General features: G+C 41.6%; 2 protein-coding genes across 11 annotated transcripts in view; both read left to right on the forward strand.

Annotated features, from left to right (window-relative positions):
* The window catches only part of NXPE4 (neurexophilin and PC-esterase domain family member 4), a 212,515-nt gene that overhangs the window by 187,644 nt on the left and 12,008 nt on the right, over window positions 1-12,863 (forward strand). For all 10 annotated transcript variants that reach the window (XM_084783632.1, XM_084783631.1, XM_084783634.1 and 7 more), the window contains 2 exons: window positions 8,991-9,104; window positions 9,650-9,839. The gene's annotated coding sequence lies outside the window, so the exon portion shown is untranslated. The remainder of the gene's footprint in view (window positions 1-8,990; window positions 9,105-9,649; window positions 9,840-12,863) is intronic.
* LOC311598529 (NXPE family member 1-like) overlaps window positions 1-12,863 on the forward strand; it is a 124,323-nt gene that overhangs the window by 59,082 nt on the left and 52,378 nt on the right. The window lies entirely within an intron of this gene.

Genomic DNA, 12,863 nt, shown 5'->3' on the forward strand with positions numbered 1-12,863 from the left:
ATAGCCCCAAGGTGAAAGGCCTCCCCCCCCCATTTCCCTTTAGCTCCCCCATCTTTATACTCTCCCTCCCCAGTGCCAAAGTTGATCACCAGGCTGAAGTGGTGCCGAGGTTTCACCACTGCAGGAGGCACTTACTCTCCTATTTCATGACTGCCCGACAGGAGGAACTCGCCACGCACAAATAGTTGTTGTTGTTTTAATTTGGTCCTTTTTATTTTTCCCTCCAATCAATTTTGTAATGACATGCCTCAAAAAAACTATATCTTCCATGGCGAATTGTTGACATAAGTTATTCCAATTTTCTCTTATGATTAAAAGAAAAACCTTCCCATGTTATATGTGGTAGACACTTTTTTACACCCCCAGTTATTTGTATAATTATTTAATTTTTATTTTGAGTTGGAAACTTCTCACCTTTTTTTCCATTTCTCTCTAAGCATCAGCTTGTATTCTACTGACTACTTCTATGGCTTCTCCTTATTTTATCTGGTCCTAACATCTGCTTCTTTTCACAGCCTCCTCATGCCCGGTCTTATCATGTTCACTATGGTGCTTTCTGCCCTTGACTTGGGTAACTGGTTTATTTAGTCTTTTTTCTGGCACTGAACTGAGACTATGCAGATCTTCTGTCTCATTCCTATTTTAGTATATGTGCTGCCAAAGTTAGAACCATTTAGTCTTTTTCTCATCGCTACTTAGTAACAGCATTTAAATATATTTATTTCCTTCCTGATATAATTTGGTGGCAAGTACAAGGCTCACTATAAAGTGCTTTCATCATGATTCACTGTCAAATATGCTACATTCTCATCCTTATTTACATTTAAATGAGGAATTTTCAAATTGTCTAGATTTCCTTTGTGACTCGGTGTGCTATTTGAGCTGCTTTTCATCTTCATGTGTACTTGAAAATAATGAATTGCTCCCTTTGTTTCTTTGAGGTATTTTTCCCATTCCTTTGCTGGGGGTCCCATTAAATATAGATATTGAGGGCTGGAGAGATGGCTCAGCTATTAAAAGCTCTTAAAGAGGACCTGGGTTCAATTCCCAGCACTCACATGGTGATTCATTGTAGTCAGTAACCCCAGGTCCAGGAGAGCCAATCCTCCCTTCTTGCTTCCAAGGGCACAGCACTCACAGGACATACACACACACAGCACTCACAGGACATACACACACACAGCACTCACAGGACATACACACACACAAAGCTCTCACAGGACATACACACAGCACTCACAGGACACACACACACAGAGCACTCACAGGACATACACACACACACAGCTCTCACAGGACATACACACACACACACACACACAGCACTCACAGAACATACACACACACAACACTCACAGGATATACACACACACAGCACTCATAGGACATATACACACACAGAACTCACAGGACACACACACACACACACACAGCACTCACAGGACATACATACACACAGCACTCACAGGACACACACACACAGCACTCACAGGACATACACACACACACAGCACTCACAGAACATACACACACACAGCATTCACAGGACATACACACATGCAGCACTCACAGGACATACACACATACAGCACTCTCAGGACATATACACACATGCAGCACTCACAGGACATACACACACGCAGCACTCACAGGACACACACACGCAGCACTCACAGGACACACACACACAGCACTCTCAGGACATACACACCCAGGATTCATAGGACATACACACACAGGCAATCATCCATACACATAAAACATAAATAAATCTTTTTAAGGTGTAAATTAGGTAGATACTGATGTTTTTATTCCTCTGCTTCATACCTTTTAGCTGACCTTTCATATTCTTTCAACTCTGCTCCCCTGGGGTTCTTGACGAGCTCTTTAATCTGAACTTCTAGCTCCCTAATTGACATTCAGATTAAGACTCTTCTAGTTTTTTCCTCTGAACACCTGTTTCTGCTTTACATTTTCTGTTTCTGCCTTTTATCACTCTGTAATGATGCTCAAGACTTGATTCTGCTTTGTATAGTCTATTACCCTTCCCCCCTTCTTACACAGTGATTGTATCCTCAGAGGTTCTATTAACCCTCCCCCAACACACACACACACACACACACACACACACACACACACACACACACACACACACACATTATACACAGCTTTAGACCGTCTACTATTTTTATGGTCATGTCTCTGAAAGGGAATAGCACAAATCCCAAGCTATAGCTTGTGCCGTTGGTGGCGAGTTTATGGATCTGAAAGGATTCTTTAGTGCTCAGACCATCTGTTTTGCTCTGCTATCTTCCATCATCCCTGTGCTCTTATACCCATAATTACCTCAAGTGACACTTCCACCCCTCCACCAGTTTTATGAAAGGCTGTTTTCTCATCATCCCTCATCTAGATGAGATCTGAAAACCTGTGATGATGACAGTGGCTTCCTACAGGCTCTTAGGACAAGAGGCAAAGAAGGGTGGACATTCCAGAATGCGTGAGAGTGTCCCATACAATGAAGTACCATCTCAAACAAAACAACAGCAGTGTCCTTGTGGACGGTAATAAGAGAATAAAGCTTAGATGTGGCTCTTTCATTTGCACTAGTGGGCTTCTTTTCTACTTTCATGGGTTTCTGATAGGGACTGGTGCCACCAAAATGCCTCTAGGTGGTAATGAATGATAATGTGAATTTTGTCCACCTTTTTTTGTGGCAAGGTAGCAATCGATGCTCTAATGAGGACATTATTAGGGATTCTCCTTCTCTCTCTCTCTCTCTCTCTCTCTCTCTCTCTCTCTCTCTCTCTCTGTGTGTGTGTGTGTGTGTGTGTGTGTGTGTGTGTGTGTGTGTTGGATTGTGTTCAGGTACATGTACTTGTGTACTTGTACATGCTATTTGGAAGCCCCAAGTTCACAGTATTTGTCTTCTATCATGCTTCACCTCGCCTTTTTTTTTTTTTTTGAGACAGTTTCTCATGGAACATAGTTTGTCATTTCAGCTACACTGGATGGCCAGTAAACTCCAAAAATCCTCTTGTCTCCCACCCATAACTGCCAGCACTGAAGTTACAGATACATGCACATGAATTTAAAAAAGAAAAATACAGCTCTTTTTATTTAAAAAAAAACTTTGTAGAAGATAAGATATCCAGAGCCAGGTGTTGTGGTATATGCCAGCAATCCCAGCACTTGGGAGGTAGAGACAGGAAGATCAGGAGTTGAAAGGCAGCCTTGGCAGTGTTATGAGTTTGAGACCAGTCTGGGCTACATTTTCTTTGTATAAGGCCGACGATATAGCTGAATGGTAGAGTGCTTGCCTAGCATTTGTGAGGTCACAACATTGAAAAGAAAGTGCCATGCTTTTAAAATAATGAAATAAAACCAAGTTGTATGAGACCTATCAATGGAAAAAGAATATGGATGAAACAATGAAAAGCTTAGACTCATGGGATGATATCCATGTATAGATTCATGGGATCACATCCATGTACAGACTCATGGGATCACATCCATGTATAGACTCATGAGAGTACATCTATGTGTAGACTCATGGGATCACATCCATGTATAGATTCATGGGATCACATCCATGTATAGACTCATGGGATCACATCCATGTATAGACTCATGGGAGTACATCTATGTGTAGACTCATGGGATCACATTCATGTGTAGACTTATGAGATCACATCCATGTATAGACTCATGGGATCACATCCATGTATAGTTGGCAATTTGAAGTGATGCAGATGGCAGCACCAGTGTGTGTGGAAATGTTGGGATGTTTGTGGCTATTTGGTAGATAACATGAAACCTTGGATCACCTTGTGGAGAGCTGTTTTTTTTTATAAGATTTTATAACACATGTTAACATTCAATGTGACTGTGTTAATCGGTTTTCTATCACAATTACAAAGTATCTGAGATAATTAGCTCATAAAATAAAAGATTTGTTTGGGCTAATAGTTAGGAGATTATAGCAGATGGTCAGGAAACCCACTGCTTTTTGCCTCTGGTGGGGACACAGATAGATAGGGAGGCTGTGAAATAATGAATCACTTACTTTATGGTCATCAAAGAAACAAGAAGAAACTGGGCTCTGACATTTTCCTTAAAGGGTTTTCATCCCATGACCTACAGACCTACAAGGCCTGTTAGGATTTGAATACAAAACTCAAATATTAAGTGCTTGCTGTCAAGCTGGGTGGTTGATACGTGCCTTTAATCCCAGTATGTGGGAGGCAGAGGCAGGAGAATCTGAGTGAAAGGCCAGCCTGGTCTACAGAGTGAGTTCCAGGACAGCCAGGACTACACAGAGAAACCCTGTCTCGAAACAATTAACAACAACAAAATGCTTTCTACCAGATGGTGGTATTTGGGAACGTGACTGTGTTGGTATTAATTTAGAAATGTTGGTATTAGTTTAGAAATGTGGCCTAATAAATGTTTATTATTAGGCTTATATTACAATCAATAAAGGCACAGATACCTGATATATTTTAGAATAGCCTATTTTCACATGGTGCAAGGCAGATATTACCTTCTAAGCTATCTTCATTTATATCCCAGCCTCAATCCCGTGCCATCTGCTCCTAATAATTTCTATTTGATTTCCCTCCCATCCACAATCCCAAACTACTTGCTAAGGTTGTTCATTTGGGCCATTTCTTTCATGTGGGACTTCAGCGTTCTTCCTCTGGGCCCAGGTGGCTCTTTCCTATCCCATGGTGATTCTCCTCCTCCTCCCTCCTCCATCCTATCTGTTTCTCTCTCAAGATTCTCTCTGCCCAAAGCCCTGGAACTTTTGCTCTGCCCCGTCTTTCTGCCTTGCCCAGGTGTAGGCCTTTTATTCAGCTAATCAGAGAGGCAAGGTTCAGTGCAACAACTAGGTCTTGTGAGTCAGTAATTAACATCAAAATATATAGCATCAGGCCAACCTCCAAGACGACTGGATCACAAGAGCTCTCCCTCTGTCTGTGGATTCATCCACTGATCCACTGATGAATGACCTTATTAGACAGTGTGAAGAATGAGGAAGAAGGGCCTAGTTAGAACAAGTAGGTAATTGAGACATAGTTTTAAAGGTGTAGCTTACCCCTGAGCTCTTCTGTCTTTTTCTCTGTTTCCTGGCTACCATGAAGTAAGCAACTTCCCCTATTGGTCCATCTTGCCTCTATGATGCCTGGCCTCATTCTTACTCCAAAATCAATAGACCCAGCCAACCTTGGACTGAAACCATAAGCCCCAGGAAATATTTTCATTTTTTTTCTTCATTTTTTTTAATTGCATGCATGTAAGTGCATTTGTGTGTGGGCATACATTCAAGGGCCAAGACTGATGTCAATTGCTCTTCCAACTTACTCATTGAGGCAAGGTCTCTCAATGAGCTCACCAGTATGCATGGTCTGGCTAGCCAGCTTGCTCTAGCGATTCCCTGCAGTCTGCCTTCTGAGCCTGAAATTACAGATGTGCCACCACATACACCCAGCATTCACATGGGGTTGGAGAATTTCAACACTGGTTTTCATACTTTCTGACAAACACTTTAACCATGAACCATTTCTCCTGACCAATATATCCTTTTAAATTTAGATTTCTTGAATGACAATAATGATCCAAGATTCTACATCCCTGGGGCTTCATGAATTAATTGTCATACCATCTTGGGGACCAAATCTTTAACAAATGTGCCTTGAGGGACAATCATCATCCAAACAATTGCAGTGATTTTAGAATTACAGACAAGTTGCAGAGTTAGTACACAGAGTTCTCACATACCCTCATACAGTTTCAGAGAGCAGTAACACATATTCAAGCAACAAAGTTCAAGTAAAGAAAATAATGTTGATTTATTAGTGGCTATCAACCAAACTATAAACTTCATTTTTATTTCATAAGCTTTTTCACTAGTGTCCCTTTTCTGTCCCCAATTCCAATCTTTGATTGTATATTGAATTTATTACTAGTTGTCATCTTTCCTTCCTCTTTTTTATTCTGACAGTCACTTGTCATGATTACTTTTCATGATCATACATTTTGGAAGATGTCCCATCAGATGGTGCAGTGGGTAAAGGTGCTTGCACTAATCCTGATGACCTGAGTTTGATACCCAAGACCCACATAGAGGCAGGAGAGAATCTACTCCTGTAAGTTGTTCTCTGGCCAACATAGGAACAGCATGGCAATTCCTTTTCCCCCCTCCCCAAAATTAGATATAATAAAAAAATTAAGAGTGAAGCGTATTAGTGACTGTTCATACATTTTGAAAGATGCTGTCGGCTGTTTTGTAGAATGCCTATCAAATTTATTCTACCTCAGATCTCCCTGAGTACATTGAGGTGATTATTTTCTCAAGAATATCACAGAAGCAGTGTGCCCTTCTCAACTCAGCATGCTTGAAACAGGACATGTCTTAATACTGATGGCATTAAACTTGATCCATTAGGCATAAGATATGTTGAGTTCCTCCACTATAAAATTCTATTTTTTTTTCATTTTACAAGTCAAAAATATGTTAACATAAAGATGCCCTTGCTTCTTTGACTCACTAATTTTAGGATTCATCAAGATCACTTTTTTTCCTAATTTATTTTTTTAAGCATGTGCATTTAGATGCATCTGGAACTACCTCTTTTGGTGTTATTGTAAGTTCCAGATTGTATTCCTCTGAAGTGTCCCTATTTTGATTCAAAGATTCCTCCAATATCTGTTCTATAGCCTTTAATTTAGCATCTTGCTTCTCAGTCTCTTCTTTCTCTAAGTCTATCTTATTCTTATCTCTCCCTAAGATGAAATTCAAAACTGAAATCGTCATTGAAAAAATTATTTGTATGCTAAGAGAAACAAACTTCAACAGGATCCAGAAGCACTGTGTCACTGTGTCTTCCTCCATTCTCAACATGGAAAATAATCTCCTTAGTCTCTGAACCTTTTCCTGAGGACTTGACTTTCTTAGACCTCATGTCTAAGTTCAGATGCTTGAGGCTTCTCAGTCTGTCTCTGGCTCCTGCTTCCAGAGAAAGGCTTTTTTTTTTTTCCTGCCTCCATCTGGTCCACAAGTGTTTGCTCCTCTTTTAAAAAAGCAATGTTTAGTAGTCCAGCTAAGGAGTAACTGAGGAAAATTAGTGCTGTGGTGGTTTGAATGAGAGTTCCCCATAGGCTCGGATATTTTAACACTTGGTCCCAAGTTGGTGGCACTAATTGAGGAGGTTGAGAAGGTACAGCCTTGCTAGAAGAGGTATGTCACTGGGGGCTGACTTTGAGCTCTCTCGGCTATACGCTTGGGATTGAAGACTTTCCTCTCAGATTTCTGCTGCTGCCACTATGCCTGTGGTATGCTGCCGTTCCTCCTTTCTATATCCTCTTAGTCCTCCAAAACCCTAACTAAAGCAAACTTCCTTTCATGAGTTGCTTTGGGTCATGTACTCTGTCACAGCAACAGGAAAATAATAGTACAGTTGTTCTACTGCATTATTTAGAGCATAAAATGTCTGTGCATGTTTGGTACAGATAAAATTTCTGCTTCAGAACTTTTTGTTGTTGTTGTTGTTGTTGTTGTTGTTGTTGTTGTTGTTGTTATTTTGAGACAGAGTTTCTCTGTGCAACAGCTTGGGTTGTCCTGGAACTCCCTCTATAGATCAGGCTGTCCTTGAATTCACAAAGATTCACCTGCCTCTGCCTCCCAAGTGCTTGGATTAAAAATGCGTACCTCCACTGCCCAGTTTGTTTCAAATCTTTTGATCATTGGTTAGTTGAATGCACAGTGAGAGCTCCAATGGATGTCAAAGGCTGGTTGTACTTAAATTAACGTAATCTTCTCTTTAGCTTACTTTTGTCTGGTTTATTTCTCCAAATTACTTGAATTTCTTCCTTTCTTCTTTCCTTCCTTCCTTCCTTCCTTCATTGAATTTTTATTTTATGTATATGGGTGTTTTGCCTGTATGTCTGTACACTAAATGAGTGCCCTGCCCATGAAGGCCAAAAGAGGCTATCAGGTCTCCTGGGCTGGAGTTATAGCTGGCTGTTAGCTATCATGTGGGAATTCAACTTGGGTCCTCTGGAAGACCAACCAGTGCTCTTAACCACTGAACCATCTCTCCAGTCCCTGAATTTCCTTTCTTACTGTAGAAATCTTGGTGCATAATATTTAGAAAAATTTCTTGTCAAGCAAAACTTTCCCTTTAGGATACAGAATTGTACAGAAAGTTTTGTTATAAGTCTATAATCTAGATGACCATCTTAAATTAATCTGCAGAAACCACACTTCATAATCCCTTTAGGGACATGACACTAGTCTTGCAAGCTAGAATTCATGAATATGCCCAAGCACAGGCTTCAGGTTTCCTTGGTTGGAGATAATTATCACTTGGTCTACAAAAGTCAAGTACTTTGCTTGCTCATGGATGGCTGATCAAAGATAAGAATTTAGTCGGGAAGTTACCTTCCTGAAGACACAAATAACTGGTGTCACTTTTTATTTTAAGTCTCTGCTTCAGCTATAGTCAAAGACTGGTTTCTACCATAGTCCAAGAGAATCAGAGCTAGGCTTCATGGTGCAGTTCTACACCATATAAGAGGACCACAAAGTCAAAATGAGCCTGGCCTATGTAGAAAGTGAGTTCAAGGACCGCTTGAACAACTTAGCATGACCTTGTATCAAAGCGAACAACAGACTACTTGCCCAGCATGTGCAAAGCTCTGTGTTTAATCCTTACCATTGAATAAAAGAAAGAAAAGAGGGCAAAATCTGTGAGAGAAGGCAGGAGGGAAAAGAGACAAGCTAGGAAGGCAGGGAAGGTGGGGAGGGGTGGGGGTGCAAGCAGGGGAGGTAGGAAAGAGGAGGCAGGAAGGAAAGGGAGGGCAGAGAGGGGAGAGGACAATGCAGACAGGAAAGGAAGGGGGCTCAGGCAGAGAGAGAGAGAGAGGAAGTCTGTCTCCAGAACAATCCTATTCTGTACTTGAAGGCTGCAAATCTGATCATTGCACAGGTTTCCCTTGACCAGGAAGACTTCATCCTTGTAAATCTATGCCCGGGAGTGTTGCTGATATAACTGGTCCCAAACTCAAGAGTTCAGCTGGACACAAGCTGCCACATTGGAAAGGTAACCTGAAGTCTATCAGAAGAGATAAAAGACCCACTAAGGTTATCCGTCTCATCCATGCTCAGCGTGTGCCAGCTGCAGCCTCCTTTGCTTATAAAGGGCAAAGAAAGCAGATGGGCACAGGCATAGTGAACAATGGATACACCTGAACCTTGTCAGCTAACCAAGAGAGAGCTCTAAAGAGCCAGCATAAGTCCGCCAACAGTCATGCAGACCACAGGCACAGAAATACCAGGTGCCTTCAGGCGTAAAGAACACATTACACTTTGCATATGCACCTGCAGCAACTGGTAGACACTGGCGGCAGCTTCTGTTCAGATCAGTTCTACTCTTATCCCTAAGGGAGACACCAATTCCTCTGAAAGAGCAAAGTGTAACATTGTCACTGTCCACCTGCAAACAATGACCTCAGGCACGGCCTGGAACTATTGCAGTGTAATCGGGTCAAAGTCTGTGTGTTTTGTTTTTCTCTGGTTTTGGTTTTCTTCCTGTTTTTCTTTTGAATGAACGTGTGACTCACAGTTGATCCGTTAATATCTTAACAGATGAAAAGACCTGACCTGTATGTGACAGTCCATCAGGTGAGGAGCTGACATGGAACCACAGCATGAGCTTCTAGGGCACTGCCCTGAAATGGGTGTTTAAATACAACAATGCCGTTTGACTTCACTGTCACTGGAGTGCGTTAGTGGGACCTGACCATGAACTCTGACGCTGCTGAGGAATCCTGCTAAGGTATGAATCTATTGAACGACACACAGAACTAATGTAAACCAGAAATACAAACACCTCGTGGGTAATTCTGGGGAGGATCTTGACTCCAGAGGATGCACCTGGTGAGGACTTCCTTATTGTCAGGGTCCCCAGTGCAGCAGAGAACATCACATGGCAGGAGAGAAGTACAGTGTTTAGTTGATGAACACTTAAATAATATACTGCTTCCTATACTATACAAGGTAAGGATTACCAGATAGTCTTTCTGGCTTCCCCATTGCATTCTTCCTGGTTGTTACCATTTGACTTTAGTACTCACTGGTTACATTGGGCAGCACCTGTCCTACTCTGTACAAAATGCACCAATTTCAACCAAAAAAAGAAAGAAAGAAAAGAAAAGAAAAAGAAATATTGTAGAAAGGCAGAGGACAAACTGGCACATTGGTATGGAGTGGGGGTGGGGCAAATAACAGACCAAATATGCCATAGACTTGGGAATTTTCTAACTAAAAACTAAAAATGACTTCATTGATTTTTTTTTAAAGAGGAATTGAAAGTATAGGAAAATCAATTCTACTTCACTTATATTAATTTCAAAATCATATTTATTGGTACATAATTAACTTGGCTGCTGGTTTGATATTTCTTCAGGATAAAGAGCCCCTGGTGAAGAATTATGTCTTTGCTTATCTTAAAAACAAAAATATTTCTACTCCATTATTAAAAGTCATATTACTAAGGCTCTGGACTCCATAGGTTTTTTTCTAAGCCTTTTAGAGATTTTTGTACTTGTTCCTAGCAGTCTGCCATAATTCAGCTAATTTGACCTTCTTCTCCGGTTCTCTTTGGGAGTTTTCTCTTAGGCTTAGATTTTCAATAGTTTGAATGTTGTTTTCCTTCCTGTGATTTTTTAAAAAGGATTTCTCTGTGTAGCCTTGACTGTCTTGGAACTTGATTTATAGGCTAGATGAACCACAAACTCACAGAGATCAATCTGTCTCTGCCTCCCAAGTGCTGGGATTAAAGGTGTGCACCTCCATGCCCAGCCTATTTTTCTTACTATGTACGGACTTTGCCATATAAGAATAGTGATTATTAGTTTTCTGTTAGAAAAATACCCATGCCCATGACTTATCTGGGCCTGGGCCTGTTATTTGCCCCACCCCCATATTAATGTGTCATTTTGAGTTTCATTTTGAGTTTGAAATTGGTGCACTTTGTACAGAATAGTGCCTGTTTATCCCGTTTTTATTTTCAGCTACCTCTCTTAACAACGCCCTTCTCCAGGTTTCATTTTTACTTGTTATTACATTGTCTCTGTGTGTGTGTGTGTGTGTGTGTGTGTGTGTGTGTGTGTGTGTGTGCACGCGCGCATGCTCCCCTGTGTACACATGTAAACAGTGCATGTGTAGAGGTCAGAGAGCAACTTTCAGAAGTTGGTTCTCTTTTTCCATCACTATGAGTCCTGGGTGTTGAACTACGGTGGAGGCCTTGGTGACAGGTGCCGTTACTTCCTGAACCACCATCACACCAACTATCTTCTCTAGGAATTGAAAAGAACCCTCTGGCCCCCTTGGAGACCCTTTCGTGCTGTCTCTGATAGGATGCTCCTTTCTTCTGATTGTTCCCCCCACCCCCACCCCGCCTCCTACTCCCACGGCTTCATGGCAACAAGGCTCTCTCTCCTAACAAGCTCATTTCTGAAGGGTAGTCTTCATCAGATCCCTTCCTAAACCAAACAATTATGCTTTAAATGGACATGGGTTTCCTAGTGATGGGTCGTTAGTGTGGGGACCTGTGGTAATTTATACAAGAACTGGGCTGGACTTAAAGTTCACAGTTATTGTGCTTGCCCTCAATGTACCAAAGTCTTCAATTCCTTATCTACATATAATGTTTGGAGTGGAGACTACTTTGCCATAAGGTTTTCTCTGTTTCACTCACACCTTTAGATCGTTCTAAAGCACTTTCTAAAAGGTGATGCTATAGCTTAGAAGAGAGCCATTGAGTTTCAAAACCAGAAAATCTCTGGGCACAAAGATAGCGCAAAGGTCATCAGGCCAGAAAAAAAAAAAAATGTCCTTTCCAGCTTTCTGTTCATTCCATCCCTTAAAGGAAGAACCTGTGTGCTTAACATTCTAGGTTCCCTAGGGCACACCTGTGAGCGCCATGACTTCTGTGCCTCCTACAGAGATGTGCCAGCCAAAGCTGGAGTTAAAGTGTGTGTCACTGTGCCACGCTTTTTGTCTGTCTGTTTTCTTTTTTTTTGTTTTGTTTTGTTTTGTTTTGTTTGTTTAGAGTTATAATTGTTACTAAGACTCCGCAACTATCAGTCCAGTGGTATCAAAAAGATATTATAAAGCAAGAAATAATTCCATAGCTCTATTGCGTATTACACTTGAAGACTCAGAGCCCTGACTGCGTCTCCTTGGATAGAGTTTATCCTTCGACAAGAAGAAAATGTGACAATCTTCCTCACCTCCTACACTCCACCAAAGTGTTTCCCAGGATCCTACCTCCAAAACCTAGGGCCTTCTTCCGACTTAGCTTTGTCAACTCAGAACAGCTTAAAGTCATCTTAGAGAAAAACCCCCAATGAGGAATTGGCCAGATCAGATTATAAGCATACCTATGGGGGAACTCTTATTCACTGATATTGCCCCCCTACTGTGGGGGCCACCGTCCCTAGGTAGGTGGGGATGTAGGTGCCTCCATGTAGGTCCCCCAGAAAAGGGGCGGGGGCTGTCTCTGACATGGTCTCACTTGCATGCCTTTCAATCACTTCACTCTGGTGTGGCTGCCTTGCCAGGACACTGTGAAAGAGGAAGGACACAGTCCTGATGAGACTTGAATTGCTGGGGCAGGTTTGCAGGGGTAAGGTCTCCCCTTAGGGGCAGAGGAGAAGGCACAGTGGGATGAGGGAGAGAAAAAGAACTTTAAAAAGTAATGATGATGATGATGATGAAAGCTACCTAAGAAGGGACAAAAGGAACCAGAGAGTGACCTAGCAAGCTGTGGTCCTCAGTGGTTCCTGCCTCTGGGACT

This window comes from Acomys minous (assembly GCF_964271855.1).
Source record: "Acomys minous genome assembly, chromosome: 5".
NCBI classification, from domain to species: Eukaryota; Metazoa; Chordata; class Mammalia; order Rodentia; family Muridae; genus Acomys; species Acomys minous.